The sequence below is a fragment of the Aythya marila genome (assembly GCF_965140915.1).
Source record: "Aythya marila genome assembly, chromosome: 3".
NCBI classification, from domain to species: Eukaryota; Metazoa; Chordata; class Aves; order Anseriformes; family Anatidae; genus Aythya; species Aythya marila.
The window spans coordinates 37,170,036-37,185,464 of NC_139044.1; positions in this window are offsets into that span (position 1 = coordinate 37,170,036).

A 15,429-nucleotide genomic window follows, 5' to 3' on the forward strand; every position below is an offset into this window, starting at 1 on the left:
CACTTGGCCCTGCTCCAAGGGGTGAGTCTCAGTGAGATGGTTGTTAGAGAGAGCCAGCGGTGGCAGCCCAGCATCAAACAGTCCTGTCCCCCCCCCCCCCCCCAACCAACATTGCACTTTTCCTCCTCTTGTTTTCCTGTCCTCTATATCAATCCATTACTTCCATCTGCTTCAAACCAAATGTGCCAAATAAAAATGGAGATTTTCTTCTTCTTCTTTTTTTTTTTTTTTTTTTCTAGAGCAAATTAGGCAGCTGGAGGTTACATCTCTTTTGAAAATTGACAACCCATTACCAGGCATAATGCAAAGCAGTTGGCTGCACACACAGTCATGCAATGTTTTGCTAGGCTGATGCAGCAAAATCAAGGAACTTGTGCCTTGTGCCCAGCTGCAAATGCCGGCAAGGCTCCAGAACGCCACCAATTTTACAACGGCTGTCACACCAGAGGAGCTTATCCTCCCAGACAGTGGAAGTGCACAATTAGGTCACATTAAGCACTGAGAAAATACCACAGCGGTTCCACACGACAACTGAAAGCGAGCAACAATGGGAAACAGCTCCTGGCTGGCAGGAGCACTCTGGGCATCGGTACATATTTTCTGTTAAGCACTTGCACGTGAAGGATGTGGGTGCAGGATGGGAGCAATCACCCAGGCAGAGGAAGGCATGATGCTTTCCCACCAGGCAGTGAAGCAAGACAGCCAAGCACAGCGCCTGGGTAGCTTCATCCCCAGCGAGTCGCTGCTACCCTGGCATGCACAGAAGTAGAGGAGCCAGATCCCTGCCCCTCACTGCTCATTTTGATACATCCTCTGGTTCCTCCAGGAGGGCTTACTTCAGGGTCAGAATGAACACACCGAGGAGCAATGCTCACAGCTGGGGCTTCAGTCTTAGGTAGGGTTCTTCTGTCCATACAGCACCAAGCACAGTAACTGGAGCTCCCAGTCCTACCACAGGAGGAAGAGCATTTGAAGTCTCTTTATCGTTGCACCTACTTGCTACAAAGCCTGTCTTTGGCCAGAGGTGGAATAGCAAGGAGAACACAGCCCATTCTGCTCACAGAAAGCCTCTTGTGTCCTATCAGCATCACCTAATTACGCTTGGTTGATTTCAGCTTTGGAAAGCTGAAATGAAAGGTGGTCATTGTGTTGGCTCTTAGTGTAGTCACAGGTAACAGGCAGCCTCTTGCACAATGTTTGGTGCTCACCACAAAGCTATCATGCTGAAAAGTTTCTACTCCACTGCCACACCAGTGCTAGTTATTAGAAACATAAATAGAAGGGTTTTGTGCAGGACCTCAAAAACAGGGCAACTCTGTGTGGAGGGAGAGCGCAAGGAAAAACTACAGACACCTTCAACACTGTGGAAAATGCTGGCCTGTGTATTTAACTCCTGCGCACCAAAAAAGTTACTTGTGGGGGTTGCAGATTAGAAAAGCATGTTTAATTTTGCCTGGGATCAAACACATCACCATTCTGCAGCAGCAAGCAACACACCTCTGAGATGTCAACACGAGCAGCGCAGCTCTCTCCGCACCTGAACTAACGACACGATTCTTGAAGAAACGGGAAAACGGAAACTTTTCACCACGTTATTTCCAGTGGAAATACTAGTTGTTGTGATCAACGCTCCTGTTGCAACATCGCCTGAATGGGTGTGTCTTCACAGAGCATCCCTTGTGTCTTCACGGAGCATCTCAGCTCCGCTCGCACACCTCCGGGCCAGCAGATGAAAAGCCTGCAGCGCACCCCAAGAGAAGGCAGCGGACATGCGGTCGCGGAGCGGAGCGGAGCCGGCGAAGGGGTGGCGGCGGGGCCGGGCAGCCGCGGGAGGCGCCGCGGGGCCGGGCTGGCAGCGCCGCCGCGCTCCCTCTGGCGGCCGCGCCGCGCTTATTCCGGCAGGGAGCCCGAGACCCACCCATCCCTCCCAACCTTGGGCTGGGAGAGGCTGGAGACAATGAAGAGCGAGTATCTGACACCTGCTAGCATCAGAGGAAGAGCGTTGAGTGTTGTTGCACGGCTACATTCACTTCTCCTTACCGTGACTCATTTCTAACTCACCATGCCGTCGTTTAGCCTCAGCCTGCTTTGCGTTTCCTGCAGTAATTTGATTTGCATGCTCTGGGTTTCTGATCAGATCCCATCCGCTGCAAGCGCTGTGTTGTCTTAGCACCACACCATAAGTAAAGACTGGAAAGCCTCCAGCCAACAGACACCCAAGAAAAAAAAATAAAGGTTTCTTTGTTGTTCATGCAGTTTTCTCGAGCTGCTTGAACAAAAGTTATTGGTGGCTATTTTTTAAATGAAAGAAGTAGTGAGAAAATAACTTTGTGGCATATTGGGCTAGCAGATTGTTCAGACATTGTACAGTGACAATAAAGCCTTTAGGATTCGTTGACTGACATATATAATGAATGTAGCTGTCAAACTTTTGTGCAGCAATTTTATTTTGCATTGACAAGCTATTTCACTGGGCAGGGTTTTGCATAAGAAGAATAATTCACGTTGTTGTGTTGCTACTATTTACAGAGCACAGAGGACAGTGGAATCATTACAATATAAATATTAATATTCAAATTTCTTTTGGAATACATAATTTTGTATGCAACGTATACTACGCATACATCTTGGTACAGGGAAAGAGGCATTGTTCTGCAGAGAGAAGGGGGGCCTGGAGCTGCTGGGGTTTGTTGTTCATTCACTGATTCATTATGTGGCCTTTGAAAAGGCACTTAGTCATTCTGCAGTTTAATTTTTCTCTCTGTAGAAAGGGGAACAATGCATCAACACAAACTGTTCCATGGTTTTTGCACTCACTGTTATCTGTTGGAGTTGTTGAAGTCACAGAGACAGCTCAGGGTCAAGGGGCTTGTCTGAGCAGTCCTCATGCACAGGAAGCCCAGAGGCAGGGAACAGCTCTGCTCTTCTGAAATGTCCTCTTTTTCCTACCAAGGCAGCGGCAGGGTAAATTTGGACTACCTAGCACAGCAGTTGCTTGTGCCTGTTACCTTACTTTTGTTATGAACAATGACTTGCCATGGGCAGAATATACACTGAAATCACTAGCCTTGAAGAGAACAGAAAACAACCAAGCAGGCAAAGCAGAACATAAAGGAGAAAAAAGAAAAAAAAAAAAAAAAAAAAAAGAGTATAAGCAAGGATGAATCTCACAGTGCATTCACTATGCAGTCAAGCCTATAAGCAGGTTGTATATCTACGGGTAGGAAATCACAAAGACATCTCCTGTTCCCTGGAGGAAGGTAAGCAACTTCTGAAATTGCCTTCATAGACTATTATTAGAACCACACCGAGGCTGAAGTAGCCTTTGCCCAAAGCCACATCATGCAAACACTGTGTACATAAAAAGAAACACTCACAGGTCTGCAGTTAATAAAAATGTTGGGCCCATGCTCTGGTACCAGTGTCGTTTGAGAAAGCTGCTGAACAAGTGACGTTCTGGAAAGGACTTGCAAAGAACAAGCTTGGAAAAGGCACAATAATCCAGCTTGAGGGCTGAGGTCAGTAAGCACACATTATTATATGTATTTATTTATTTGTTTTTAAGAGTGTAACTGTTTTTGTTTCTTACTTTACTTATTTATTCATTTCCCTTTTAAAGGGAAATATCAAGAAATTCTAGAGATGGGAACTTCATCTCTGCTCCCAAAATAACAGTACTTTTCTTTTGACCAGAAAAGCCAATTTGGCAAAGGGTGTCAGAGCAGTTCACAGTCTGTTTATGTACCAAAGCTCTGTATACAACTAAGAAGGAAAACAGGCACTGTATGAAACTGTACCTCCAGTCCTCAAAATGAAGAAAGGAGCCAGAGCATAGAGGAGAGAAGTGGGAAGGAGCCTTCTTACCCACCCCACAGCCCTGTAAGACTTTAACAGAAAGATAAAGGGTAGATTTGAGCAATTCAAGGCAGCTGGAAGAGAACTGATGCTCGTGGGTTGCCATCTTCATTATTTAAGATGAAGTTAACAACTGCACAGTGCACAAGGTGCACACATACAGGGATGTTCCTGCTTGCTATGAGCTGACAGTTTCTTAAAAGTGACATTTGTGGTTGGAGTTGGTTTTCTGACAGGCAGTGCTGCCTCCCCCCCCCCCGACTGTTATGGTGCTCAGCTTTTCCCGGTGTCTACAACAGAGAATGGCACATTCCTGGGCTTTGCCAAATCTTTAGCACTAAGAATTGGATTCCAAACAGTTCAGCATCTGCTTTAGCCAAAACAGCTCAGCCATTTCCAGGAATATTATTATGGGAAAATATATTGCTTGGCACACGTTAAATAAATCCAGACAACCTTTTATATGAGGATCTCTAGCTTCAGAAGGGAAATTTTGAAATCTGGCAGAGAGGAGGCCTTTGTGGCAGAAATGTGTCTATCCATGTTAAAATCTACCCACATTTGGCCAGATTACGGAACAAGTTAAAACTGCAGGCAAGGGCTCAGTAAAGGCATTTGAAAACAGCAGTTGTCTGTTACGTCTGCTGTGGGCAAAAAGACCCTTACTTCCTGCACAGCTGCAGGAACATGGCTTGATCTGAGCTGTGGAGGAGGAAGAAGGACGCAGCCCTATCGCATCAAGAGGGACAATTAAAGACCAAGGAGCTTGGGAGCAAGAAAGAGACACAGCCCGATGCCTTGTCAAGAGGAACAGCTGGCAGAGAAGACACCAAAAGAGAGAGGTTTCTTCGTTACACAGCCCAGGTTCAACCTCAGCATAATGAGCAGCAAACAGGCAAGGGGCCGCTGCAGGAAACAAGCTGTGACCACATAAGTCAAGACACTTGTAATACTTATGTACACAGCTGGGAGAATTAATGTCAGGCAGAAAATTTAATTGGTGGCACCTCCGAATTTTGAAGGCTTGAATGTGCAACCTCAGTAAAACTCTGGAAATGGAGATTGCATGCAGTATAGCAAGACTTTCTGGAGGAAACACAAACATAGTCCATAATTCTGCAAAATTTCATTCACTGAAAGCCTTGCACTCAGCATCTCACTGACATTGCTACAAAACCAAGGCCATCCTCTTTAAAAGCACAGACAACAGCATCTGTTCAAAGTGATGTAGTTGTGACTGCAGTAGTTCATTATTCAGACACTTCTTCCTGTATCATGGAAATACAATTTGAGGAGTGGCAGATAAATGCTCTTGCGTGTAGAAGGAAAATATCAGTATTTAAACTGTATCTATAGTCTGAACTGACTGCTGGTCTATGAGAAGGTATGCTTGCAAGGCCCCCATTCATCTCATACAAACGGGTTAAGAGGATTTGAGGATTTACAATGAAAGTACTCGACCATTTGGTAACATTGCAGCATTTCACTAATTCTTCAGTCTTGGCTCCTGGAAAAAGGAACAATCCACCTCCATCTGAATAGGCGTGTTAAATAGAGTTTATCTAGACCATGCTGTTCCTTCATCACCGCCCCCAGGAAACTGCAGCCCCAGGCAATGGTTTCAAGACAAACAAAAAGATACGTGCAAGAAACATGAAGCAGCCACGGGATGAAACAATCGCACCTTTCACAAAAGGGTGTCTTTTCCATAGTCTTCAGCAGACCATAGGGTCCTTCCTGTGGGACCTTAGAAGTTGTTCTTCTTGTACAGAGAGCTGGCACATTAGTGTCATGCTAGAGGACAGGTTCAGTTCCTTAACTGCTGCTGGGAAAAAATTACCATCCCTTTAACCAAAAAAAAAAAGGTCAGGAGTAGCTACGAAGGAGGAATCAAAGGAAAAGTTAACATACCTCAAGCCCTTTCTCCAGGATACATCCACTGTTCCCTTTTCTCATCCCCAAAGCGTCAGCAACTTCAGTCCCCTGATGCATAAACACACTGGAGGTGCAGCACCTGGTGAAAGCCAGGCACGGAGCAGGCAGGCTCAGCAGTGCTGCTGTTCCTGTGGGAGAGCAGAGCCATTCCTCCTGCAGAAGGCCAGGACTCCACGCTGTCTGCAAAAGACACTCAACAAACATTTTTGCTTTGCAATATTCCTACTTGGTTAATGATTTACCCTAAGCAACCAAGCAGAGAATAAAGGCAAGGAATAGGAAAGTTCTCTTTCCAGATATTTGTTGCATTAAGGAGAAAGGGCTAAATGAGGAGCCAATGAGAGGAAGAAACTTCACATCCTAAAGTGCTGCAGTGAAGCCTTCCCAGGAGCACGAACCAAGTTTGTGTGTCACAAAGCAGGAGAGGCCGGAACTAAGGAGTCAACCCAGCAATATGTGGACCTTGCATTATGTTTTTCATTAGCAGAACCCAGATGCTTTACACTGTCATTCTTACAAATGCAGAGGAAGACTGAGGCATAGAAAGCACTGTTGATAGATTTCCAATGGTCAACTGAAGAGCTATGATCACAGCTAAGACCTGTCCTAGCCCCAGGCTTGGGGAGACTGCAAAATCCTTCTTTCGTTTTCTACCTCTGAAAACTGTCTACATGGTTAAGGCAATGTGGCTAGACATTTCTCAGCAGATTTTAAGAAAGTGACATGTTTGTTATTTACATGTTTTTGCCCATGAGACAACTTTGATATGCTTTGTGAAACATGTGCTCTTACAGAAATCTGAGGAGGAAAACCACATAGCCAAGCATTCGGTGAAACATCTTTCTGTTTGCAGCAGGCAACTTTAACAAGCTGGTTTTAATGGGATGAGGATTTAGTAGATATTTTTACATGCTGGCAGCAGTTTTTGCTAGACAGAATTTTATTATATCATTCATTGTATAGATTGCTAATCTACTAGAATAAATCATTTGAGACTCAGCAAAGACTGTTCTGATGGTACAGAAGTCCTGTGGTTTCCCAGATGCAATTTGGGGAGACAATGGCATGAGGTCAAGCCAGTCCTGAGCAAAAGGTCTCCCCAGAGTTTAATTCTTCTGGGTCACATACACCTCCCCATTTGGCTGTTTGAAGAACAGCTTTAGCTTTCCTGTGCCTCCACAGAGGATTGCACAGAATGACCGTGCTCTCATTCCCTTTTGATTTAAGAGTTGCATAAGCACATAAGTGATTCCACGTTCAATAACTAAAATTAAAATTCCCTCTGCCCGTCGTCTCCTGCAGGAATGTGACTATTCTGCTTGAGAAACCACATCCTGTTCTGCATGATATTCAGATGGCTTTCTGTCAAAAGACAGAACCCAAGTTCAACAACCTTCCAGGACTGCTGCTGATCTCTTGGAGTCCACAGCAAACATTTCTGTGCAGTCTCGACAGCTGGGTCAGATCTGACGAGATATAGAATTTCACATCAACCAGGACTGACTTTTTAACCAGAGCAGATGCAAGGGTGTGTTTATGGGCCAGATAGACTCAGGATCCCCTAGGAAAAAGATTTTCTTTTTCATACTCAGAACTTCTGTCCAGATGTACAAGGATTGTCCATGTATGCTTCTGTATGTACAGCAGAGGTTGGAACCATCATGCAGTAAATCCACTCAGGCTTATGAGCCAGCTGGGAATCCAATGCACACACTACAGTGCATATATTCTGCTTCTACAGAGGATAGTGTAACTCTTCTGGAAAGTCTTACTCCACACACAGTTCAAGGCTGCATGGCAACTTTGCGTAAGTCTGATCCTCAGGGAAAGTGAGGCTTACTGAGCAGGTAACAATTCCCACACAAGTAATCAAGAACCTCCCAAAGCATCAGATAATCCACGGAGCACCTGAACCATACTCCTAAATCAGGCAAGAGAGATTTGGCATTTCTTGGACGAGGTCCTGTACTTGCAAACTCAAACAGGTATTAGTACAAATAGTAGCAAACTGGAGTACATTAGCTGACTTGACAGCTTGAAATACTTTCAAAAGTTTTCCCTCCTACTCCCATGCCTTAGCATGTAAGAAAATCAGAGTGAAGTGCCTGACTTCTGCCTTTGGCCAGCTGGTTTGCACAGACCTAAAGCTTTGCAGCTGAGCACCTCCACAAGTGCAATCAGTTGGCAGGGACAGGCAGGCAGGGTGGGCAGTCATGTTGGCACCACAACGATGGATCCCTGGGCCCCACCACACTTCACTTAGAGGGCGTATCATGGATATTTTGACTTGAAGGTGATCTTCATCCCACCTGATGAGGCCAGCAACAGACTGAGGGTCAGGCTCACTTCCCAAGAGTGTGTAAACATCTGCCAGGAATGAGGCAAATGGGGTTTTGCTGTAGAAAAGGAGTCTGACTTTGAGGTCTGCCCTAGCTATCAGTAGGAGACAGAGCTTTCGATGCACAGGCTGCGGCATCACTTCACAAGCAGCTTCAGTCAAACATGTCTATTTATGGTGGCAAGTTAAAGGTGCTATGACTCAGGTGCCAGAAGAGGGATCTCTAATAATACCTTCCAACTATATGTAATATGTAAATATAATCTGTGGGCAGGAAATGAATGAAATAATAAGGCGTTTATTATAATTATTTTAAAGGAACTTTTAAAATATTTAAGTACTTAAAATTTATTTACAGGATGGCAAAAGCTACTGGGAAGAGAGCTGGCGCTGGGTAACATTTTTCCCTAGGTTTCTTACTGGCCACCTGGCAACATGAGATAAACTCTATTTTTCTGCCTCAGTTTCTTTATTTTTACAGCTACACCAGGCAATACTTGGCTGCTAAATAAACTGACTTGACTTGATGGAAAGGAATTTACAAAACCTGCTGTAACTTATAACAATATAATACAGGGATGTTTAAACTGTGGTTTCTCCTGACAAAGCAGACAAATTTCTAGTTTGGTGTTTATAGCACATTAACCTGCATGGAAAAATGCTGGAGTGACAGCAGAGAAGTGCAACTCTGCACCAGCACACGTGGCTCCAGACATGAGCAGGGCTGAGCAGAGAGCCAGGAGCACCGTGGGCACTCCCTGACCCCTGCATGCCCTCAGGAGAAGGTCCGGGGTGACAACAGCCATTGCATGGCTTGGGTATCTGCTCGGCTGAGATCGATGCCTATGCCCATCACTGGCCAAGCCAAAGCTCCTTGGGGACATCCCGCTCTCCTCTCCCCTGCTCTTGCCTGTGAGCAAGCAACATAGGACAGCAAACACCAGAAAATCCATCCAAAACAGCCGCAGCATGGCTGCTTAACAGAAGGGGAATTCCCAATAATGGAGCAGAGGACATTCAGGGGTGTTGGAGGGTGGTCTCTTTTAAGAAGGGTTTGAAACTAAGGGATGTTTTTGGACAGTGACTCATGGTGCCCAGTGCACAGCTGGAGTAGGACTGCACATACGATTACAGTTATTAAATTCAGTCATCTATAAACAACTGCCACTTCAAAGTGGGATCTCAGAAACCACACTTATTTCCCGTTCAAACTGTAGAAGAAAAATGTGGTATTTTTTTGATGCCAGCATGCAGCAGTGTTTGCAACAGCTGTACATGTTCAGCTGAAAGGGAAATGATGTTTTCTGAAAAATTTCACCTCCGATACTAAAAATATGATCAGCACAAGAAGATCCATCAGACACGAGATATATGCATTACAGAGACAACTTTCAGGCCCTTGCTCTCAGGGCAAGCTTTGGACCACTGATGTAGTCATACACCAGTGCACCATCTAGCAAAACCCAGAGTCACCTGCCCCCTCCTTTCTCAGTTAAGGAGAGAACAAAACTCACTGATAGAACTATAACTTTCTAAAGAACAAAATAGCTGGGGAAAGTAAAGCATGTGAGCAAAACATCTGTTGAGGTAAATTCTCAAATGGAACCAAGAGAACCTTTGACAGCAGCTGTGGCTTCAAATTCCTAAAACAAAGAGAAGCAAAGTGAAGCAGTCTCATACCTGGCTCCTTTCCAGACATGCATCTGGATAACTCCTTGGAGGGGGCTGGCATGAAAGCTTCAGTGCAGGTTTTCCACTCAGAGGCCTTCCAGCAGGCACACTGCTGAGAAAAATGTCCTGTACCTACCTTGTGGACTGGACAGAGTCATCAACCAAGAAGAGGCATCAAGTGAGAGGCTTAAGAAACAATCCGACACAATGTGCTTGGGCCTGCTAAGCTTAGGTGTTTCTTGTCCAGTTGGCAACTGCACCTACACTTTGGGTTTTAGCATTTCTAAATAGCTGGTCAAACTGAGATAGGGCAAGGAGGAATAGTTTGAAATAACAGTTGTGCCTGTATCATGCTCTCCAGGTTGCTCTGTGTAAAAATGATCCCTTTTGGAAGGCTTACTACTATTTCTACTGGCCTAAAAACCTGGCTAGGTACAACAGCTACTGAGCTGGACCTTTTACCCCATTAAATTATTTCAGGATCTGATTTTGTTTTGTAGGAGTAACACAAAACAGGTAAACAAAATTTGAAACTTTGAGAAATGTTATTCCAAGGTACTCACAGGAGGTTTTACAGCGAGTCTCTGAACATTTTGGCAACAGATTGATTTTGATGGAGCAATACACTCTGCACTCATTTAGCAGTCCCCTGTTTCTGTTTGGATTTCTCAAAGTCGTTTGGGCTTGTGGGGATTTGAATTCTCTCTGGGTTCTGAGGGGAGGGAAAAAAAGAAAAAAAAAGCACTTTTCTCAGCATTGAGCTCATAGCTCATTTAGCCACCATAACAGGGACAACAGCATTCCTACAACAGCATTACATCTCTGCTTATCTCCACACTTAGTAGAAAACTTTCTCCTCTGCATCAAATCATTCAGCGTATCTTAAAGTATAAAGTATATTTTAGCTAAACCACCCAGGTTCTGCCCTTCAAGTTATCAAGACTGAAGATAAATGTAATTTTTATGTGATGAATTCAGTATTTTCAGGTCTTGCTGGCTTCAGAAGAGACTTTAAAATTTGAAAATAATGCAAATTGCTGTAAAAATAAAAATAAAACTGTGAAGTCTGAAAAAAACACAGTTGTGGGGGTTTGTGTATGTAGAAGCAATCAAGGTTAGATCAGTCTGACTTCGTTCATTATCGCAGATCTCAAAATTTCAACATAAAGACGGCAAATATTTAGACTGTTATCTCTAGTAGCTGTGATAATAAAAATGATTTGGTTAATTCATTTTTTTCCCTTTGTATTTTACTATACAAGCCACTATGATACATTAGTTTTAATATGTTTCTTTACAGATTAGACTTTTCAAGTGTTGCCATTAAGAGATATTATTGTTTCACATGATAAATAGGATTTAGAAACAGTAAATTTCATCACAAATGAGAAGTCTTGTTACAAATGGAAATGTGGGTATGTCACAATTTACAGTGCAAAGCACTAATGTAACAGCTGCTAATTTATAGTTTAAAAACACAGTATCGGAAAGTTTTCTCTTATGTATCCATTTAACGTTTTTAGGCAAAGTAAATTCTATGTAGAGCTTAACTAAACAGATGTAAAACAAATCCCAGCAAGCATCACCACCAGAACAGCAAGTCTAGCCAGTTTAAATTTCAGCAGATCACGATATGAAAAAAAAAAAAAAGAGTGAATTACTTACACTGTCTGTCTCCACAGCATCTTCAAAAAAGTTCATTTTTAAATACATCTACATTTTTAGTCATAACTATACACATAAAGCACAGACAAGAGACATGCAAGGCCTCGTTCACAGGATAGCATGTGGGCGAGCTGCCATGGTGAATGTCTTCGTGACCTGTGGTAATCATCTTCATGAGGCCAGCAAGCCTTTCTGTCACACAAGCAATGGCTGGGATCACGATCAAAACTCCTTGGGGCATGTTCTGAGGGAGGCATTTACACATATCACAAGTACCTAAAACATCAGGCACGGCATTACTAGCTGGGCAAGGGAAGGGATTGTCCTGCTCTGCTCTGCACTGGCGCGGCCTCACCTTGAGTACTGTGTGCAGTTCAGGGCTCCACAGTATCAAAGGACATAGAACTATTAGAAAGTGTCCAGAAGAGGGCTACAAAGATGGCAAAGGGTCTGGAGGGGAAAATGTGTGAGGAGCAGCTGAGGCCCTTCGGTTTGCTCAGCCCTGAGCAGAGCAGGCTGAGGGGAGGCCTCATGGCGGCCTGCAGCTCCCTCACGAGGGGAGCAGAGGGGCAGGCGCTGAGCTCTGCTCTCTGGGGACAGCGACAGGACCCGAGGGAATGGCATGGAGCTGGGACAGGGGAGGGTCAGGCTGGGGGTTAGGGAAAGGGTCTGCACCCAGGGGGTGCTCAGGCACTGGGACAGGCTCCCCAGGGAAGTGGTCACACACCGAGCCTGCTGGAGCTCAAGAAGGGTTTGGATAACACTCTCAGACATAGGGTTTAATTTTTGGGTGGTTCTGTGTGGAGCCAGGAGTTGAACTTGATGACCTTTGTGGGTCCCTCCCAACTCAGGATGTCCTATGATTCCCCACCCTCCATTTGCTGGAAGACAACAGACCGAACCTTTGGCCATCTCAATACAATAACAGTATCAGTTGAGCATGAGGTTTTTGTTGTGGCCAGGTACAACTCTTATTGATTAACATGCTCCAGTATGACTGCCATGTATCATTTGTTCAACTATAAAAGCCTATGAAAGACCTGAGAGAAATGGGTAACACCTGCACCCAATCCTGATTGATTTGCTGAAGGCAAAGAGGTAGCTGACTCAGTCAGCAATGTGATAATATTACAGAGGATGAACACAAGGCAATGTGACAGGCCATCAAATATTCCTGGGTTCCAAGCCAAATGTGGTGAGCAAAGAATAATGGAGGCTCAGGCTTTCCTCCAGCAAATGCAAAACAATAAATTTCTTATTTGGATAAGAAATAATATATAAAATATAAAATAACTTAATGTTAACAGGAGACAAAGCACGACTGTGTTCCAGTGAGACTGTGTGACCACACAGGGGGGGCTGGGAACAGTACTTCTGTTCTGTGGGACATTTTGAGGAAGGAGGTGAGCATGCACCATCTGTAGTCACGTTGCCCACATCATGACATCTATGCAAACAATGTACAAATTCACAGGTTGAAAGGTGCAATAATTTTACAGGCTATATGATTAGGGAACAGGGGCTGCTGGGTGCACCCCAGGAGGTAACCAGTGAACACTCTACAGCCTCAGACAGGCAGTGCTGCATAAGGCAGACCACTGTTTCTGAGTCTAGCTACTCAAATTCCCAGAATAAACCAGAACACCCTCTCAAAGATCCTTCCTAGTTTCCCATTGTAAACTCATACTAGTTTCTTACCTCAAACAACAGCATTTAATTACTGTAGAAAGAACCAATTAAGTTGTTACAATACACAGAAATAATTAAAACCTACAGCTGCAAATTCCATATTTCTAGAGCTAGAAGATACTGTACAGATAGCTGCAGGTGACATGCAGACCCAGTTGTGATTGGCACTTCCAGAATATCACACTGTTTACAAGAAGCTCCCACCTTGCCATTTATACCCACCGCTGAACCATCACACAGATGCCTTCACTATTCCTGTGACCATTTACATGCCCAGCAGCATGCACTTTGCTCACCATGCATCTGGAGCAGGTGCAGTGCATGTATTGCCTCCTCATTGAAGTCACTCTGATTGAATGTATTTTCAGAGCAGGTCACAGAAGCAAGGTTTTGCCAGGAGCAATGTCCAATTCTACTGACTACTCACATGGTAGACAGCCTCACTACCCCTTAGAGCTGCACAAATGATGTGTCTAATGTGTATTTTGCAGCCCTTAGAAGAGCAGTGAGAAGGGTACTGTTCTGCTGAAACCACATTGTACCCGGCAACCTCCACAATAGTACTCTCCTTGGTAAAGGTACAACCACAGTTCAGATACATGCTTTCCTCACTCAGTCACATCTGAGTTTTCCAGCTTTGGTGGTGGCATTTTAACCACATTTGGTATTTCCATCCTCTTATTTTCATTATAGATGGTGTCCCAACCAACTCTTTGTTACCGCAGCCTTTAGATAAAATTGCAGAGCCCTAGGCAGCTGCTGTCGAAGGATCTTCCAGACAGTGTCACAGTGATCAAACAGAAAACAAAAGGTTACTCAATATCCAAGATACAATGTGAGGATTCAGGTAAAAACAACTGCAGTTTTACTAACAAACAAGAAAGAACAGTAATTAGCACAAAGAAACTTACCTCCGCCCAGATAGAAAAGTAAAGGAAAAGCAAAAACTAATTTTGTCAAGATGGAGACAGTACAGGGTGGGTCAGCTGTAAGGGTGTATATTGCTCACTCTTTTCATTTATTTGACAGCCATCAGGAGGCCTGCCATGGCCTCAAAGATCTGATCTTCACAGATGTCTAAACCAGTTTAAATATCCCCTGAGGAAATAGATTTTAAAGTAACATACAGAGGGAAAGGAAAAGAGAACGAAAAGGAATGTTTCTAAATCCTGAAGGTTTCCAGTCATCACAGGATGAAGGTAAGAATCAGCGTTTGAGAAGCAAACATGGCTATACACAAATTTTTATCACACTAAAACACTAGACAGCATGCCAAAACAAAATGGGAGGAATATGTCCCTGGGGAAAAGTGATGACTAAACTTCAAGTGGATAATCCAATTACTTGGTTTTGCACACTGTGGCATTCATTACTACTGTTAATTATGATATCTCACCACAGAAAAGCAAAGCCGTGAATTTACAATGAGAACTATACAACTCATAGACTGAGCACAACGAAGGGGGCTTTGAGTGGAGATGGTGGCTGAAGATCTGTGAGCAGATCTGAAATGCAATGTCAATCACTGCTTGATCAGTGTTACTGATTGGCAAATTGCTCAGTTAGACAAAACCTGTTGCAGCAAAACTAGGGTCTAGGGCAAGCTCTGGAGGGCACCAATGTCTACTAAGTATGTAGTCCAGTAAGTGATGACCTGCTGGAAAGTGACTTCCAAAGCATCTACCAAGAGCAGCAGCCAAGTGGTGTTTCAGGGCACTACTTAACTTTTCTGGGCAACTGTATCTCTGGAGCTGGTGCCAGTCTTAAATTCATGGGAGAGATACCAGACACTTGAGAAATTCAGGAGATCTTAAAGTGAAACAGATACCAGTCCTGGAAATGGTTCTTTCGAAGCTTGTGCTGGAATTATTTGCCAGTACCCTTTCCTTTTGCCTCCAAAGTAAAATAACCTAGCTAAGGTGACCAGGCGTAAGGATTGACACCGTAAAGCATGGAATCAAGATGAAACTAAAGTCTTCGGGAAGAAAAGGCAAAAAAGCTGAAACTGTGGATGCTTCTTAGAAGCTCTTGGCTTAAAAACCCCAGTCACAGAATGCTTCCCATATGCTTTTACTTGATTTTTAATTAATTTATTTTTTTTTATTAATTACAAACACCATTTACAAACACTGGCAAGATTCATTTGACGGTCAAAGATGGCTGTGATGTTAAGAATAGCTTAAACCACAGCCATAGTGCAAAGCCATGCCTGCAGGGATGAGAAAGCAAATTTTCAGCTAAAAGACAAGTTTGATAACACCAACTTGACTGGACAG